Raw genomic sequence first — 17,355 nt, 5'->3', positions numbered from 1 at the left:
TCGGGCTGCTATGTAAGAGGTTTATATTTACACTACAATAGAATATGGAATTTAGATATTTAAAATATACACTATCAGAAACAAGTAGAGAAACTTTTTAAAACTCGTTGGATTTCAGAAACCTCCAATATTTAAAATAATATTTGTATTGTATTACAATACCATCATTTTTCGCCACATTCCAAATTTATCTTATCAGGTGATTATTTATAATATGGACACAAATATTTTTGAAGGGACATAAATAAAGAAACCAACATAAAAATTGATCATACTTAGGTAGTAGTTATTTGTTTAAGGTGAAAACTGTTGATATTCTGATTAACATTTTTACTAAATATGTCACGCGGAAAATATTTGTCTGAGGATCTCCGCGAAAAAATAATCAACGCACATCGGAATGGTGTACGGCAAATGGACGTAAGCACAATGTTTAATTTCCATAAGTCTGTCATTAGCAAAACGATTTCCAATTTCAAAACTAGCAATTCCTTAAAGACTATTAAAAAAAGTGGTCGGCGAAGGAAAACAACGAAAAAAGTTGAAATGATAACTAAAAAAATGGCCTTAGCTAATCCGCATAAATCGGCAAATCAAAAATGTTGAGTAAACTACATGGTGTCAATATAAGCAATAAGACCATTCAAAGAAGGCTAAGGGAAGCAGGTTTATATAGCACCCAAAAAGAAACACTCATCAGTAAGAAGAACCAGAAGGCCCGACTTACTTTTGCAAAAAAATATTCGCACTAGTCGACGAATGACTGGAAAATGGTCCTGTTTCCAAACGAAAGCAATTTCAATATATTTGGATCCGATGGTATATCGTGGATTGAAAAAGATTTGATTTGAGCATGTAATAGAAGGAACAATGGAACCATTTAGGTATTTGGACATCTTAAAACAAGTGATGATTCCGTTTGCTGATGATAATTTGCCTTTAACCTGGATATTTCAGCAAGACCATGATACAAAGCATAAATCGAAAGTTTTACAAGAATGGTTTTTGTCAGAACAAATTAGGGTTATGGACTTTCCTACCCAAAGTCCAGATCTTAACCCCATTGAAAACCTGTGGGAGGAACTAGATCGCCGGGTAAGACGAAGTCACATTAGCAATAAGAAAGATTTGATAAGATTTTTGAAAGAGGCCTGGATTTCCATTGAACCAGATACCATAAGAAAACCATTGAACCCATTATTACGTTAGTTAGTAACTTTTGTTATATTCATTAATAAATTCTAATACAAAATCGACGTTATTTCTTATCTCTATTTATTTTTCTCTAAAAACTATTTGTTTAAGCGCATTTCGAGTTAAAATGATTTAATAATTATTTTGCGTTTTGTTTACTATCCAGGCTGTTCAAGCTGAGACATAACGGAGTTCAGGATAAATTATCATCTTCCTGTCACTTCAGAGCGACAAATAACCGAACAAAACAAGTGACAATGTTGTTGCCGAGGGCACTTGTTGAATATATTGTCTTTAAAGAACGACTACACAGCCTTATACTCGCTGTAATATTTAGAAAATTGATTTTAGACCAGTCGCCAAGTATTAAAAAATAGCTTATGGCGGGAGCAAATCCGGAAAAGCTAGAATTTTTTTTTATTTTGTTTAGTTTAGTGTAAGGAACCACGCGTTAAATTTGCACCACCCCCAAAGCCCGGATTTGGCCGTAATCTTGGAAAAAGTGGCTAAAATTCGGTTTATTTTTCATTATTTGTCAATAACTCGATTTCTATCAACTTTAGTGCAAAATATGTACAGACTAAAATTAAAGAAGAGGAAAAACTCTATAAAAAACGTTCTATGTACTTTTTCCGTGCGACGACCCGTTTCCAAGTTATATCGGTTTAAACACGCTAAATATATTAGAAGCAGTTATTATTTCCTCTATTCTTTTTGTCTTTTCGACAACCTAACTCTTTTTATTTCTCCAAGCATTTAGTAGCTGCGACACCACATCCGCATTATACAGACAAGGAAAAATGAATTTCATTAAAGTTTTACAGAAAGAAAAAGAATGATTACATACAGCTACACAAACTTTCAAAGACCCAAACGCATCCCCAAAAGATATAGAAAAAGCTGGAGAACGATTTCTTCTTCATCTATATGGATCCAAAAAATGCGACTCATTAGATGAGACACTAGTGTTTCGCAAAATCTATTACCAAAAGCTTACCAAACCTAGCATCATTACCACCGACCAAAGACGCAGCTATGATATGTGAATGAAAAGTCACCACTGGATTGGGGATGGAAAAATTCAAAGAATGGGTTGATGCCCATTGCTACTTCCCAAGATGCAGCTCCCCAAGAATTATTAAATCTGATTTCATGTAAATGTGCCAAAGGTAGTAATTGCCGCAAAGCGGGTTTGCGTTGCTCGGTAATGTGTGCACTTTGTCAGGGCAAATCATGTTCGAATAGTTTGGAGGTGGCAAAATTAGACGAAGATGAGTACGAGGACAATTTTCCTCTCGATAAAGATCAACGAAAAAATATTCTGCACCTTATGAACTAGATCCGGAATATGATACAGATGTGAAAGACATTCAGGAAGATTTTATTGAACAGCCAGTAACTGTAAAAAACGAAGGAACTCTGATGAGCCTTCCACCTCAAAAGAAACCTAAGTTGACGACATGTGGATTAGGTCTATAGGAAAGAAAATGTTTAAAAATAAATAATGATTGAGTCTCTCAAAATCACACAATATCAAATACACGTTTTGGATAGTCAATAGAAACTATCTTAAATAAATACGTATTAATATTGTTTATTTTCAACTTGTGTACCCTGGATAATCAATTTATTTCCTTAATAAAATTAAGAGAGACAAAGCTTTGTCTTTCAGAGATATTCATTCATAGGGTAAACCTTGCGACAATACTCTATTTGCTTGATTCGATTATTTATTGCTTTGAAGTGACATGGACAATGAAGAAAATTAGTTCTCAGTGCAGTTAGGGAACCAGATTGTTACAAATAGAATAATCTATTTCAGTTTAATTAAAAGTAAATCTTGCTCAATTTAAATTTAATAAAGGAGGTTTGGTTTAAAATAACTTTTAAATTATATTATGAAGTAGGAACGATATATTAATTCAAATCATAGGGCATTATTTTTCAATGTGCTCTGTTCAGTACTTTGAAATCAGTCGTTTAGGTTATGCAGATATTAAATGAAAAAATACGAACAAAAGGATCAGTGAAATTATATGCGTCAAACATTCTATAGTGGAAGATATAAAAGTAAATCAACTTAAATAGTATGGGTACGTTCAAAGAATGACCGCCAAAATTCTCATCCAAATTTGTCACTACCCAGCCGTCTTTGACGCCGTTTTTTTTCGATCATACGGTAAAAATATCTTTAAACCTTAACTGAAATAAATTAGTTCTGGAATTTTCCTTTAAACAATTCCGATAAAAAACGAAACAGACACGATTTAGGTCTTAGTTGAAATACAATTTATTTCCAATTTGCATCGATACAGTGTTCTAAAGTGGAATTTTCTTCATCCCTTCAGCTCAAAGCAATAAATAATTAGAACAGTTAAGCATTGTCGCGAATCTCAATCTAAATGATCTAAACATCGCTGTATACCAAAGGCGAACCACGATCCTTTTCTTCTACATATTAAGGAAATTAATTTAAACGGTCCTTTTATTTTCATCGTCAATAATTTTAATTTCAACATAATAACAAGACAAAATGGAAAATACAAAATATAATTTATGGAAATCAAGTCTGTTTTAACCCTTTATAGTTTGATGGTCGCTAAATCGACCACTTCAATTTAATAAACTAATTAGTCGCGTGGAAGTGAATTATGTTCCAGTTTGTTTGCTATGCTTATTTCAATGCGCGTCTTGGCCATTTAATCAACCATATCTATACGTTGGCCGAATTTTTGCGAAAGGTTAACGTAAGTGGTTGAATATTAGACCAGTAAGCAATAATTGTCGTCTAAGCATTTTCTATGCAAATTTCGTAAAATAAAAATTAAAAAAAAATAGAAACAAATGTATCTGTGACGTTTATTTCCTTTTTATGTGGTGCATCAAATTTACGGCTCGGATATTTTCTAGAATAGTTAACATATCCTGTATATTTTCAATCATTTCTCATAGGATGCGAGTTCTCGAAAAACAAAATTTGATTTACTTGATATGGACATATTTTTGAGTAGAGAGCTAACAGAGATAATCAAAATAAACTTGCTCTTTTTTCTTACATTGAATGATACATAGATCATTACATATTATCTATTTGCTTTAACAATCTTTGGTAGAAAAGTTGACCACCACCACCCAACTCCTTTATTTGTTTTTAAACTTTTTGAAAAATGTTATTAAGGAAATATGCTCTCTTTGTGCTAGTTTATTTATCTTTGAAGTCAATTTGGGGAACAAACTAGAAAATAATTAGTACTGCCCTACGACAGGCTTGCGTATATCTGCAAAGAACATGCGCTCATTATCTCACCTTAAAAAATTCACAGACAGCGTTTTCTTTCATAATTACGTGAAACTTTATAGAAGGGTTTATCGTAGGACTATAAAAGCTGCCAAGGACATTTATTATAATGGGAGGCTAGCCAAATCCGGTAATGTTGCTAAAGAGACTTGGGCTATTGTAAATGACTTAAGGAATAAGACTGCTTCGTTTGACACAGTCTTTAATTCACCTGAAGATCTAAACACTTACTTTATTAATGTTGCTAAAAATTTAGTGAACACCATAACTCCTTCCCATGATTCACTTTCATATCTCCCTAAAGCAAATGAGAATTTACACAGTTTCTTCCTCACGCCCGTAGCATTAGATGAGCTCCGTAGTACAATTAAAATTGTTAAAAATAAATTCTCATCTGGGACTGATGAGCTTACTCTCAAAATGTTCTCTGAACTTCCGGAATGCACATTAATCTATCTTACTACTTTAATTAATGAGTCATTCCAAAAAGGAGTTTTTCCAAACTGCCTTAAGACAGCAATAAGTATTCCTCTGCATAAAGGAGGAGATAAAGATCAAGCTTCGAACTATCGCCCAATTGCTCTCCTGCCCACATTATCTAAGATCATTGAAAGATTGGTTTAAAAAAAAGGCTTCTATCTTTTCTCCTTAAATATAAAGTACTTTCTACCCATCAATTTGGATTTCTAAGTAACAGTTGCACAAATGATGCTATGTTCGACCTTTTTAATAATGTATACTCTAGCCTGAATAACCATCACTCTACAGCTACAATTTTCTGTGATTTCTCTAAGGCTTTCGACTGTGTAAATCATAATAACTTAATTAACAAATTGCAATACTATGGATTCAGGGGAGTGCTGCTCGAATGGCTTAAGTCGTATCTTGGTAACAGAAGGCAGCTTGTGAGGACTGATACGTCTATGTCTTCTTGTAAGCCTATAGAATGTGGTGTCCCTCACGGTTCAGTACTTGGCCCTATTTTGTTTCTGGTGTTTATCAACGACATTGCAAATCTAGACATTAGTGGTAAAATCTGCCTCTTTGCAGACGATACTAGTTTCACTTGGAGCGGCCCAGATGTTACGGCACTATATAATACTATATCCAGTGACTTAAGCACCATTAAATCTTGGTGCGATTCTAATCTCCTATGCCTCAACCTTTCAAATACCAAAGTTTTGTCATATAAAAGTACTATACAACCTTTTGTACTTAATAACACCACTATTGACGTCGTGGACTCTGTGAGATTCTTAGGACTTGTTGTAGACAACTCGTTAAAATGGGACTTGCACATCGAAGCCTTATCAAAGAAACTAAGCTCTGCCTGTTTTGCGCTAAGATCAGTTTCTAAGGAACTTAACTCATCAATTTCTAGAATGGTCTATTATGCCCTTTTTGAGTCTGCGTGACAAAATTTGATCGTATTTTCAAACTTCAAAAGAGTTATTAGTTCGATACTTATTGGGACTAAACAGTTTTTTTTTGTTTTTCTCACTGCCAGAATTTCTTTAAAAGTTTCAAAATACTGACTCTTCCTTCCTTATTCATTTTTGAATCCGTTTGCTTAATCCGATAGCGCATATTCTCTATTCCGGAAAGGCCTTCTCACAACTATCCACTTAGGAGCACGATATTTATCTGCCAACCCCGAGCTCAGAACTAGTTAAGGGCTCAATACTGTACAATGCCAAGAAAATGTACAATCATTTGCCTTCGAATATCAAGTCACTTTCATTCTTTCCCGCATTTCGCAAAGCTCTGAAATCATACTTACTGGAGGGAACCCTATATGCGTAAACGACTTTTTTGTTGCTGTTTAATCATGAACAATTTTGAATTTTAAAATTTTTATCATCTCACACACTGGTTAAAGGTCTAATATTTAATATTTAATATTTTATAACTCTTGATTTTATGGTATATAACATGATTGTATCCATTTACAGTTTTCCTTTTGTAAAATTTTCTAGATACGCCTGTGTTCTGCAATGTCCATATATGTTTTATTTGTAATTTTATGACGAAAATCTTTTTGAATTGATTTGTATTGTATGACTTTTTTTTATTATTTGTATATTTGTTTTTATGCTTTTTTGTTTGGTGAATGCTTTGTCGATGAAGCTGTTTTGGCTTTTTGTACAATAAAGCGTTGTTTTTTTTAAAGGGTTAAAAGCTAATATAGACACTTTTTTAAGCAACTTGACAATCAAGATAGTGTCCCTCATATATAACATAAACATGTGGTATCGATAGTACTATATCAAGTGGTTCGTTTATAAGAGAAATAATCAATAAGACCAAACGACCAAACACAAACCTAATCCTTTCATTGCTATTAAAAAAATAGCTAGTGAATAATATGAGATTGGAAAATAGACGATCCAGTTAAAAAAAACCATCTTTAATATAAAAAGATAAAAGTTTCCCAATCTAAACAAATTTTAATTAAGAAACCTTTCATTATCAATACATAAAATCGTCTGAAAGAAGAAATTTAGCTTAAAGAAAAGCTAGCCTTTCCAGTGCAAAAAAACGAAAAATATATGAAGTTTTTTTTTAAATATTCAACACAAAAATACCTATAATTTTGAATTAATAATATGTGGGAAGTTCAGCTGTATAGTTTTTTTCGTTCTGGTTAATTTCCCCAGACAAAACAAACCGTGTTACATGACACCAAAGCAGCCTATTTTCGTACATCCAAACAACAATAAGTAATATCGGTATCAATATCATAATCAATCTTTTACTGTATACAATGTGATCCAAAAGCATATCGATTTATTTTTGATCAAGAAGTAATATAAATAGAGTAATAAAAAAACGTATAAGCAACTCGTCAGTTAAAATAGTGACCCTCATATAACAAAAAAATGTGGTTATCGATGGTACTATATCAACTGATTCGTTTATCAGAGAGATACCAAAAAGATAAACACAAACCTAATCCTTTGATTACTATTAAAAAAAGTTACCTAAAGAAGAATATGAGATTAGAAAAGCGACGAAATGGTTAAAAAAACCATCTTTGGTATAAAATGATAAAAGTTTCCCAACCTAAACAAAATTTAATTAAGAAACCTTTCATTATCGGCACATAAAATCGCATGAAAGAAGAAATCTGTAGCTTGGAGATAACCAGCCCTTCTACTGCAATAAAAGCGAAAAAAGTATGAAGCTTTTTAAATATTTGACACAAAAATAACTATAATTTTGAATTAATAATATATGGCAAATTCAGCTGTATATATAGTTTTTTTTTCGTTCTTCTTTATTTCCCCAGACAAAACAAACCGTGTTACATGAAACCAAAGCAGCCAATTTTCGTACATCCAAACAACAATAAGTAATATCGGTATCAATATCAAAATCAATCTTTTACTGTATACAATGTGATCCAAGAGAATGTCGATTTATTTTTGATAAAGAAATAATATAGAGTAATAAAAAAACTGCGTTGTGCTAAATGCTAAATGACTCTTTGTCATGATAGCTCTAAACGAGCATTAAAAATAATTAGTCTTACTGATTATTCTATTGTAGATCTCTAGAAATATAAAATGCCTTATCAGGGAGCTACAATATTATAATCAAAGCTTACCTGTTATGGTTCAAAGCACTAGTATCTCTTTTCTTCCAAAATCTCCGATGCTGTTCTTTCCATTCAATATTAGTATCAGAATCTCTAGTTCTCTTCCAAAAATTTCACTGTTGCCAGATGCACCTACATATTAGGGATCTCTAGCTCCAATTTTTCAATCCATTAGATTTACATTTGCGATCATCCTAAAATCAAAAATATGTTTAGTTTGGTAGCATGGTAGTTACAACAACGGCAAATGCAGATTGTGTGGGGAAACGCCAGAACTCCTCATCACTGAGTACCGGGTAGCCAACTAAGAATATGTATGCCGGCTGTATCTCAGAAACTACTTATCGTAGAACTTTGGGTAAAAAATTCTAATAAGTAAATCGATCAAGAGAAATCGCTGGAAATTAATTTCAAGTTCGAAAAATGTCCGCTAGAGAGCGTTTCTCTGATAGCCAATCAGAAAACAGGGGTTTTCTCAAAAATATGCAGTTGAACAGGTATTTTAAATATTACTATTCTAATCATCGAGAAATTTGTAATTTTTTGATATAGAGTATTTTGCTCTATCTCATAAAATAAAGTGGTGGGGGCAGTTTAAATTTGCTTTTATTAAAATAAGGATAACTCTGGTTTAGGTTTGGTTCGGTTTATTAACATATTGTTGATAAAGAACATTGTATAGATCTTAATAATTTAAAATTAATTAAACAAGTCTCAAATTACAGGCAATTAGATGCATATGAAAGCATCAGAATTAATAAATGTAAAGATAGTATGAACAGAGTCCGGTCCAATTCCTTCAAGTTCTTTGTTCCTACTACTCTAGTGGCGGAAATTAACTGTTACGCTCAGTTGGCTCTGACTCGGTTGGCTAGATTTTGCCACGCCCACTCGGTACCTACTGGGCGAGTATATAAACGCTCAACTTGTAGATTGTACTTTAGTTTATAATCATCTGCTGATGATGCTAACATGGTTAGCGAAACGCGCGTCCAGTGCAAAAGTAAAAGTGTTTTGGTGTATTGTGGTGATTTAGTGTTTTTATTTTGCTGTGTAACACCAAAGGTTCCAACCCTCAAGTGTAACATTTTAAAATGAATAATTTATCAATTATTTGTAGACTGCAAAGTAGAAGGTAGAATGTTTGGTTGCTTGGCGCACTCAGTGATAATTTTTTTATCAGAGATTTCCCCACAGAATCTGCATTCTCCGTTGTTTCTCAGCTTCAATGTACTGATCTGTTCGTTGATGAGACAGTGTCCTGTTCGTAACAATAAGAAAATTGTTCTTACTTAAATCAAGGAAAATCTTTGATTCTTCTCGGTCGTAAGTTCAGTTGAATTTTCTCAAGTATCTTAGACCGTTGATGATCCCATCCCAGGTTATGTATGGGATCCTCCAGATTCTTCAATTCCGTTTTAGGCTGGTTTCGGCTTGGAAAGCAGAACGGTTCTGGTCCAGTTAATGGAGTGTTCGTTCCTTTTCTAGGTAGATCATTAGCTTTTTCATTGCCTTCTATCCCTTGGTGAGCGAGCTCAAAAAAGAAATATATTAAAACCGGTTTTAATTTTGCTGGGTTTATTTAAAGAGATTTTTTTAAATAAAATCCACTTTATCAATGTAATTTTTTCTTTTTATAAGATGGTGCAAATACATTTAATATAACCTTTCGTTTTCGGTACACCATTATTATCAATTTTATTGTTTTAACACTTTTATTTCCCTTTTTGAAAGCTTATGACATCTCAAATACACAGTATCACACTTACCCAAAAAAAATTCTATGTTTTTTTAAATAAGCTTACTAAAAATAATCAATATAAACACATCTCTCTTCAACACTTTGCCTCTTATTTTCATTCATTTCTTAGATAGCTTGAACAAGTTGATTGCAAACTGACTGAAAATAAAAAATAATATTTTTAAAAACTAATAAGCTACTTACGGTTAAATAAAAAAATATTACAACTTCTTGATGTATCATACTTACCCAAAAAAATGTTGCTTGTTTTTAACACGCATAATCAAAGTGATCAAAATAACCATTTTTCTTCAACACCTTGTCTCTTCTGGATATTTTCTGTGTGGTCTGGACATGTTGATTGCAAATTGACTGAAAATAAAAAATAATAGTTTTGAAAGCTAATAAACTACTTACGATTAAATAAAAAATATATTACAATATGTAATGTATAGTAGCACAGACTATACGAGTAGCTATATTATAGTCTGTGTGCCGGTAGAAGAACCTGGAAAATTCTAGCGAATATACCGGATGTTGCATCGTCGGACGGGACAGGAAATCCCGTGTAAATTTTAATGGGGTCAATTATTGGCTTCCATAATTATTTTAGAGAATAATTCTATGTAGGTTTATTGAAGAGCACTAAAACCCACATTCAAAAGAATAACTTTAGATATTTTTGATTAGCTCGTTTACGAGTTATCGCCGATTTCTTTTTAAATATTTCTCCTTTCTTATGTCAAGATAACTGTCAAATGAAGTTGAAATTTCAGAAATTTACCTATTTAGTGCTTTATTATTATTGAAAACTCATTCCTACATCGGAAATCTTAAAGATGTATTTATAAATACAAATTAATATGAACTAAAGTAAAATAAAGTATTCAATTACAACGTTACAACCAATAACTTATTAATTTAAGTACTATTAAATTACAACTTCATTTGACAGTTATCTTTTACCTTGAAGTAAATACAGGGCCATGAGAAAGGAGACATATTTAAAAAAGAAATCGGCAATAACCGTAAACGGGCTGATCAAAAAATATCTAAAGTTATTCTTTTGAATGTGGGTTTAGTGCTCTTCAATAAACTAAATAGAATTATTCTCTAAATAATTAGGAAAGCCAATAATTAACCCCATTAAAATTTACATGGAATTTCCTATGTCTCGCTCGACACAACTTTCGGTATACTAGCTGTCTAAGGAGAAAACATATAGGTACCGCAAGACTGGAATAGCACCAACACAATTCTAATTCATAAGAAAGGCAGCAAATGAAACATCAGAAACTATAGACCAATAAGCCTACTATCAGTTTTTTTTAAATATTCAACACAAAAATACCTATAATTTTGAATTAATAATATGTGGGAAGTTCAGCTGTATAGTTTTTTTCGTTCTGGTTAATTTCCCCAGACAAAACAAACCGTGTTACATGACACCAAAGCAGCCTATTTTCGTACATCCAAACAACAATAAGTAATATCGGTATCAATATCAAAATCAATCTTTTACTGTATACAATGTGATCCAAGAGAATGTCTATTTATTTTTGATAAAGAAATAATATAAATAGAGTAATAAAAAAACTGCGTTGTGATAAATGACTCTTTGTCATGATAGCTCTAAACGAGCATTAAAAATAATTAGTCATATTGATTATTCTATTGTAGATCTCTAGAAATATAAAATACCTTATCAGGGAGCTACAATATCATAATCAAAGCTTACCTGTTATGGTTCAAAGCACTAGTATCTCTTTTCTTCCAAAATCTCCGATGCTGTTCTTTCCATTCAATATTAGTATCAGAATCTCTAGTTCTCTTCCGAAAAATGTCCGCTAGAGGGCGTTTCTCTGATAGCCAATCAGAAAACAGGGGTTTTCTCAAAAATATGCAGGTGAACAGGTATTTTAAATATTACTATTGTAATCATCGAGAAATTTGTAATTTTTTGATATAGAGTATTTTGCTCTATCTCATAAAATAAAGTGGTGGGGGGAGTTTGCTTTTATTAAAATAAGGATAACTCTGGTTTAGGTTTGGTTTGGTTTACTACACTAAATCAACCACAATACACCAAAACACTTTTACTTTTGCACTGGACACGCGTTTCGCTAACCATGTTAGCATCATCAGCAGACGATTATAAACTAAAGTACAATCTACAAGTTGAGCGTTTATATACTCGCCCAGTAGGTACCGAGTGGGCGTGGCAAAATCTAGCCAACCGAGTCAGAGCTCGGAGCTCTTTTTGCTGTTTTTGACACACATTCAGACACCATAGATAATTTTAGTTCTAAGTTAAACAATCGTTGTCCTTCCATTAAATTTACGCATGAAATATACTCGCCCAGTAGGTACCGAGTGGGCGTGGCAAAATCTAGCCAACCGAGTCAGAGCCAACTGAGCGTAACAGTTAATTTCCGCCACTAGAGTAGTAGGAACAAAGAACTTGAAGGAATTGGACCGTTGACTCTCTTCATACTATCTTTACATTTATTAATTCTGATGCTTTCATATGCATCTAATTGCCTGTAATTTGAGACTTGTTTAATTAATTTTAAATTATTAAGATCTATACAATGTTCTTTATCAACAATATGTTCGGCAACGAAGATTAATCCGGTCTACCATATCTTATCTGAGCTAAATGTTCTTTAAATCTAGTTAATATTGATCTTCTAGTTTACCCAACATATTTCTGATTACAATCTTTACAAGAAATTTCATAAATACCCTACCTTTCCAGTGGAGGTGTTTATCCTTTGGATTACCTAATAATTGTTGTAATTTATTATTAGCACTATACACAAGTTTATAATTGACATTCTTAAAAATTCCTTTTAAACCCCGGGATAACTGTCTATCAAACGGTATTGAAAAATATTTTGACGTATCTTTCTCCACTTGAAAAGTCGAATTTTCAGAAATCATTAACCTATACCTACGTTTTCTAATTATTTTATCCACTAGTGAAGGAGAATAACCATTACACTCAGCTACATTCCTAATGTAATCTCTTTCTATTTCATATCTTTCGTCTGAAAGTGGAAAACTAAGTAATCTATGAACTAAGAAATTTAAACTAGCCATTTTATGTTCAATACTATGATATGATTCATTAGGAATATATCTGCGTGTAGTGGTATTTTTCCTATATATATCAAATTCCAGCCAGGCAATTATTAGTATTTCTAATAACTAATACATCTAGAAATGGTAATCTGTCGTTGTTCTCAATTTCATGCGTAAATTTAATGGAAGGACAACGATTGTTTAACTTAGAACTAAAATTATCTATGGTGTCTGAATGTGTGTCAAAAACAGCAAAAAGAGCTCCGAGCTCTGACTCGGTTGGCTAGATTTTGCCACGCCCACTCGGTACCTACTGGGCGAGTATATAAACGCTCAACTTGTAGGTGTACTTTAGTTTATAATCATCTGCTGATGATGCTAACATGGTTAGCGAAACGCGCGTCCAGTGCAAAAAGTAAAAGTGTTTTGGTGTATTGTGGTGATTTAGTGTTTTATTTTTGTTGTGTAACACCAAGGTTCCAACCCTCAAGTGTAACATTTTAAAATGAATAATTTATCAATTATTTGTAGACTGCAAAGTAGAAGGTAGAATGTTTGGTTGCTTGGCGCACTCAGTGATAATTTTTTTACCAGAGATTTCCCACAGAATCTGCATTCTCCGTTGTTTCTCAGCTGTCAATGTACTGATCTGTTCGTTGATGAGACAGTGTCCTGTTCGTAACAATAAGAAAATTGTTCTTACTTAAATCAAGGAAAATCTTTGATTCTTCTCGGTCGTAAGTTCTGTTGAATTTTCTCAAGTATCTTAGACCGTTGATGATCCCATCCCAGGTTACGTATGGGATCCTCGAGATTCTTCAATTCCGTTTTAGGCTGGTTTCCGCTTGGAAAGCAGAACGGTTCTGGTCCAGTTAATGGAGTGTTCGTTCCTTTTCTAGGTAGATCTTTAGCTTTTTCATTGCCTTCTATCCCTTGGTGAGCGAGCTCAAAAAAGGAATATATCAAAACCGGTTTTAATTTTGCTGGGTTTATTTAAAGAGATTTTTTTAAATAAAATCCACTTTATCATTGTAATTTTTTCTTTTTATAAGATGGTGCAAATACATTTAATATAACCTTTCGTTTTCGGTACACCATTATTATCAATTTTATTGTTTTAACACTTTTATTTCCCTTTGAAAGCTTATGACATCTCAAATACACAGTATCACACTTACCCAAAAAAAATTCTATGTTTTTTTAAATAAGCTTACTAAAAATAATCAATATAAACACATCTCTCTTCAACAACTTTCCTCTTATTTTCATTCGTTTCTTAGATAGCTTGAACAAGTTGATTGCAAACTGACTGAAAATGAAACATAATATTTTTAAAAACTAACAAGCTACTTACGGTTAAATAAAAAAATATTACAACTTCTTGCTTATCATACTTACCCAAAAATGTTGCTTGTTTTTAACACGCATAATCAAAGTGATCAAAATAACCATCTTTCTTCAATACCTTGCCTCTTCTGGGTATTTTCTGTATGGTTTGGACATGTGGATTACAAATTGGCTGAAAATAAAGAAATAATAGTTTTGAAAGCTAATAAACTACTTACGATTAAATAAAAAATATATTACAATATGTAATGTATAGTAGCACAGACTATACGAGTATAGTCTGTGCTACTATAGTATATATATTATAGTCTGTGTGCCGGTAGAAGAACCTGGAAAATTCTAGCGAATATACCGGGTGTTGCATCGTCGGACGGGACATAGGAAATCCCGTGTAAATTTTAATGGGGTCAATTATTGGCTTCCATAATTATTTTAGAGAATAATTCTATGTAGGTTTATTGAAGAGCACTAAAACCCACATTCAAAAGAATAACTTTAGATATTTTTCATTAGCTCGTTTACGAGTTATCGCCGATTTCTTTTTAAATATTTCTCCTTTCTTATGGCCCTGTATTTACTTATTAGCACCAGTCAAGATAAAAGATAACTGTCAAATGAAGTTGTCATTTCAGAAATTTACCTATTTAGTGCTTTATTATTATTGAAAACTCATTCCTACATCGGAAATCTTAAAGATGTATTTATAAATACAAATTAATATGAATTAAAGTAAAATAAAGTATTCAATTACAAGGTTAATTATAGTATTATTACAATATTCAATAACTTATTAATTTAGGTACTATTAAATGACAACTTCATTTGACAGTTATCTTTTACCTTGACTGGTGCTCATAAGAAAGGAGACATATTTAAAAAGAAATCGGCAATAACTCGTAAACGGGCTAATCAAAAATATCTAAAGTTATTCTTTTGAATGTGGGTTTTAGTGCTCTTCAATAAACCTAAATAGAATTATTCTCTAAAATAATTAGGAAAGCCAATAATTAACCCCATTAAAATTTACATGGAATTTCCTATGTCTCGCTCGACGATGCAACACCCGGTATACACTAGCTGTCTAAGGAGAAAACATATAGGTACCGCAAGACTGGAATAGCGCCAACATAATTCTAATTCATAAGAAAGGCAGCAAATGAAACATCAGAAACTATAGACCAATAAGCCTACTATCAGTAATATTCAAGATATTCACAAAAACAACAGAAAACAAAATAATCTAGACGCCGCACAACCACGAGAACAAGCAAGCTTTAGAAGCGGCTTCAGCACGATTAATCACATACATACACTAAGAGAAACTAGCAGCCGAACAAAAGAATACGAACTTCCACTAGCCATAACCATTATAGAATTTGAGAAGGCTTCGGACTCGATCTATCCTAAGGCAATTATAGAAGCACTGGCGAAACAACAATGGGCCACAAAAATATACTACGAGGAATTAAGAGACCTAGAAGAAGACCGAACCTGAAGTGGGACCATGATCATAGGAAATTAGCATGAATAACTTGGACCTGCATAGCCAACAATAAACAATGGGCCCAACATAAAGAGAGTATCTAAATATGCGAGGGATGCTACACCATGATTGGAAATGGTTGAATAAGCTGAAAATGATGATGTTGATGATGATGATACAGTCTATGATAGTAGTTGATGAAACTTATAAAGGAAATAGCATTGTACTTAGGAAATATATTTTTGAAAACTGTTGTATTTAGGCATACTATATGTATTATAAAAATCTCTCGGAAAATCTTTACTAGATTTGATATTTTTTCATAGTCTTCCATTAATCGAACAAGACAATGTAAAACCGAGTTGCCATTTGCATAATTGAATCAATAAGCTTTTAGACAGCGAGTTAGCGCTCTGGATAATATACTGCTGAGAACTTTCCGAAACACTAGATTAACAGATTCCGATTCCTCTTATCTTATTGTGAGCTCGGCTTCTTTGAAGGTGCTGCTGTCTAGATTATCTGTTTGCCTTTGAAGGGCGTTAAACTGCAGCATAATTGAATAATATTGAGAGAAAGAGAGACGAGTGTTCATGTTGGAATAGCTACAAGATGAAAAAATTAGAATATTTATTTCAATTGAGACGACGAATAAATAATATTATACTCGTAAAAAATCTAGTTATTGATAAAGTTAATTTTGAATTTGAAAGCTTTAAAATTGTAAATGAAAACATCAGAAAAGATGGGACGAGTAGTTATACAGGATCTTAAATAAATGCAAATATTCAGGGCTGGTAAAAAAAAGATCTCGATAAAAGAAACACATTTCCTCTTCGCCGTTTTTCAAATAATTCCAATATAACCGCCTTTTTTACTTTGAAAATTTACAAAAAAATTATTTTTTGCTAAAATTTTGAGAACCAATGGATCTTTTCTGGATTTTCTTTCTTGTAATTTGCAAATATAAATAACAAAAACAACAAATGGGTAAAATAAGCTAAAATGTATCTATACTAATATATAAAATCCTTAAGTGACTGACGTATTGATAAGTCACGATCCTGCTCAAACCACTCAACGTAAGAAGCTCAATTTTGGCATACAGGTTGATTCTAGGGTGTAGAGGTTCGATAAGAAGGGATTTTTCGAAACTCGAATTCTAAGGGTGTGAAACCACCCCTCAAACATTATAATAGTTTATATTTAAAAACCGCTGAGTTTTTCCGAAAAACTCTTAAACACGTATATTTTATTTTGTTTGGTTTACATATTTTAATTTTTTTTTAAATATTTATACAGGGTGTTTCATAAAATATGACCATTGAGTAATCACGATTCTGCTTAAATTGCTTGACGTTTAAAGCTGATTTTTGGCAAACGGATTGACTGTGGGGTGTAGAGGTTCGATAAGGAGGGGTTTCTCGAATCTCAAATTCCAAGAGGGTAAAAACGCCCCTCAAATATTACAATATTTGTTATTTAAAAAACGGTTAGTCTTTCGGGAAATTGCTTGGACACGCATAATTTATTTGGTTTTTTTACATATATTGAAATTTTTTAAAAAATCATACAGGGTGTTCCAAAAAGTTGGGTAATTGATTAACCAC

General features: G+C 32.4%; 1 protein-coding gene and 1 long non-coding RNA gene across 2 annotated transcripts in view; both read right to left on the bottom strand.

Annotated features, from left to right (window-relative positions):
* Positions 1-17,355, bottom strand: part of LOC115882709 (putative serine protease K12H4.7) — a gene marked incomplete in the record, with an annotated part of 747,005 nt that overhangs the window by 338,307 nt on the left and 391,343 nt on the right.
* LOC115882716 overlaps positions 14,327-17,355 on the bottom strand; it is a 48,758-nt gene continuing 45,729 nt past the window's right edge. The window contains exon 6 of the long non-coding RNA XR_004050231.1: positions 14,327-14,434. This is a non-coding gene — a long non-coding RNA (uncharacterized LOC115882716). The remainder of the gene's footprint in view (positions 14,435-17,355) is intronic.

This window comes from Sitophilus oryzae, unplaced genomic scaffold (genome assembly GCF_002938485.1).
Source record: "Sitophilus oryzae breed Bouriz unplaced genomic scaffold, Soryzae_2.0 scaffold_179_pilon_pilon, whole genome shotgun sequence".
NCBI lineage: Eukaryota > Metazoa > Arthropoda > Insecta > Coleoptera > Curculionidae > Sitophilus > Sitophilus oryzae.
The sequence above is the reverse complement of the archived record's forward strand: the minus strand, read 5'-3'. Positions and strand labels throughout refer to the sequence as shown.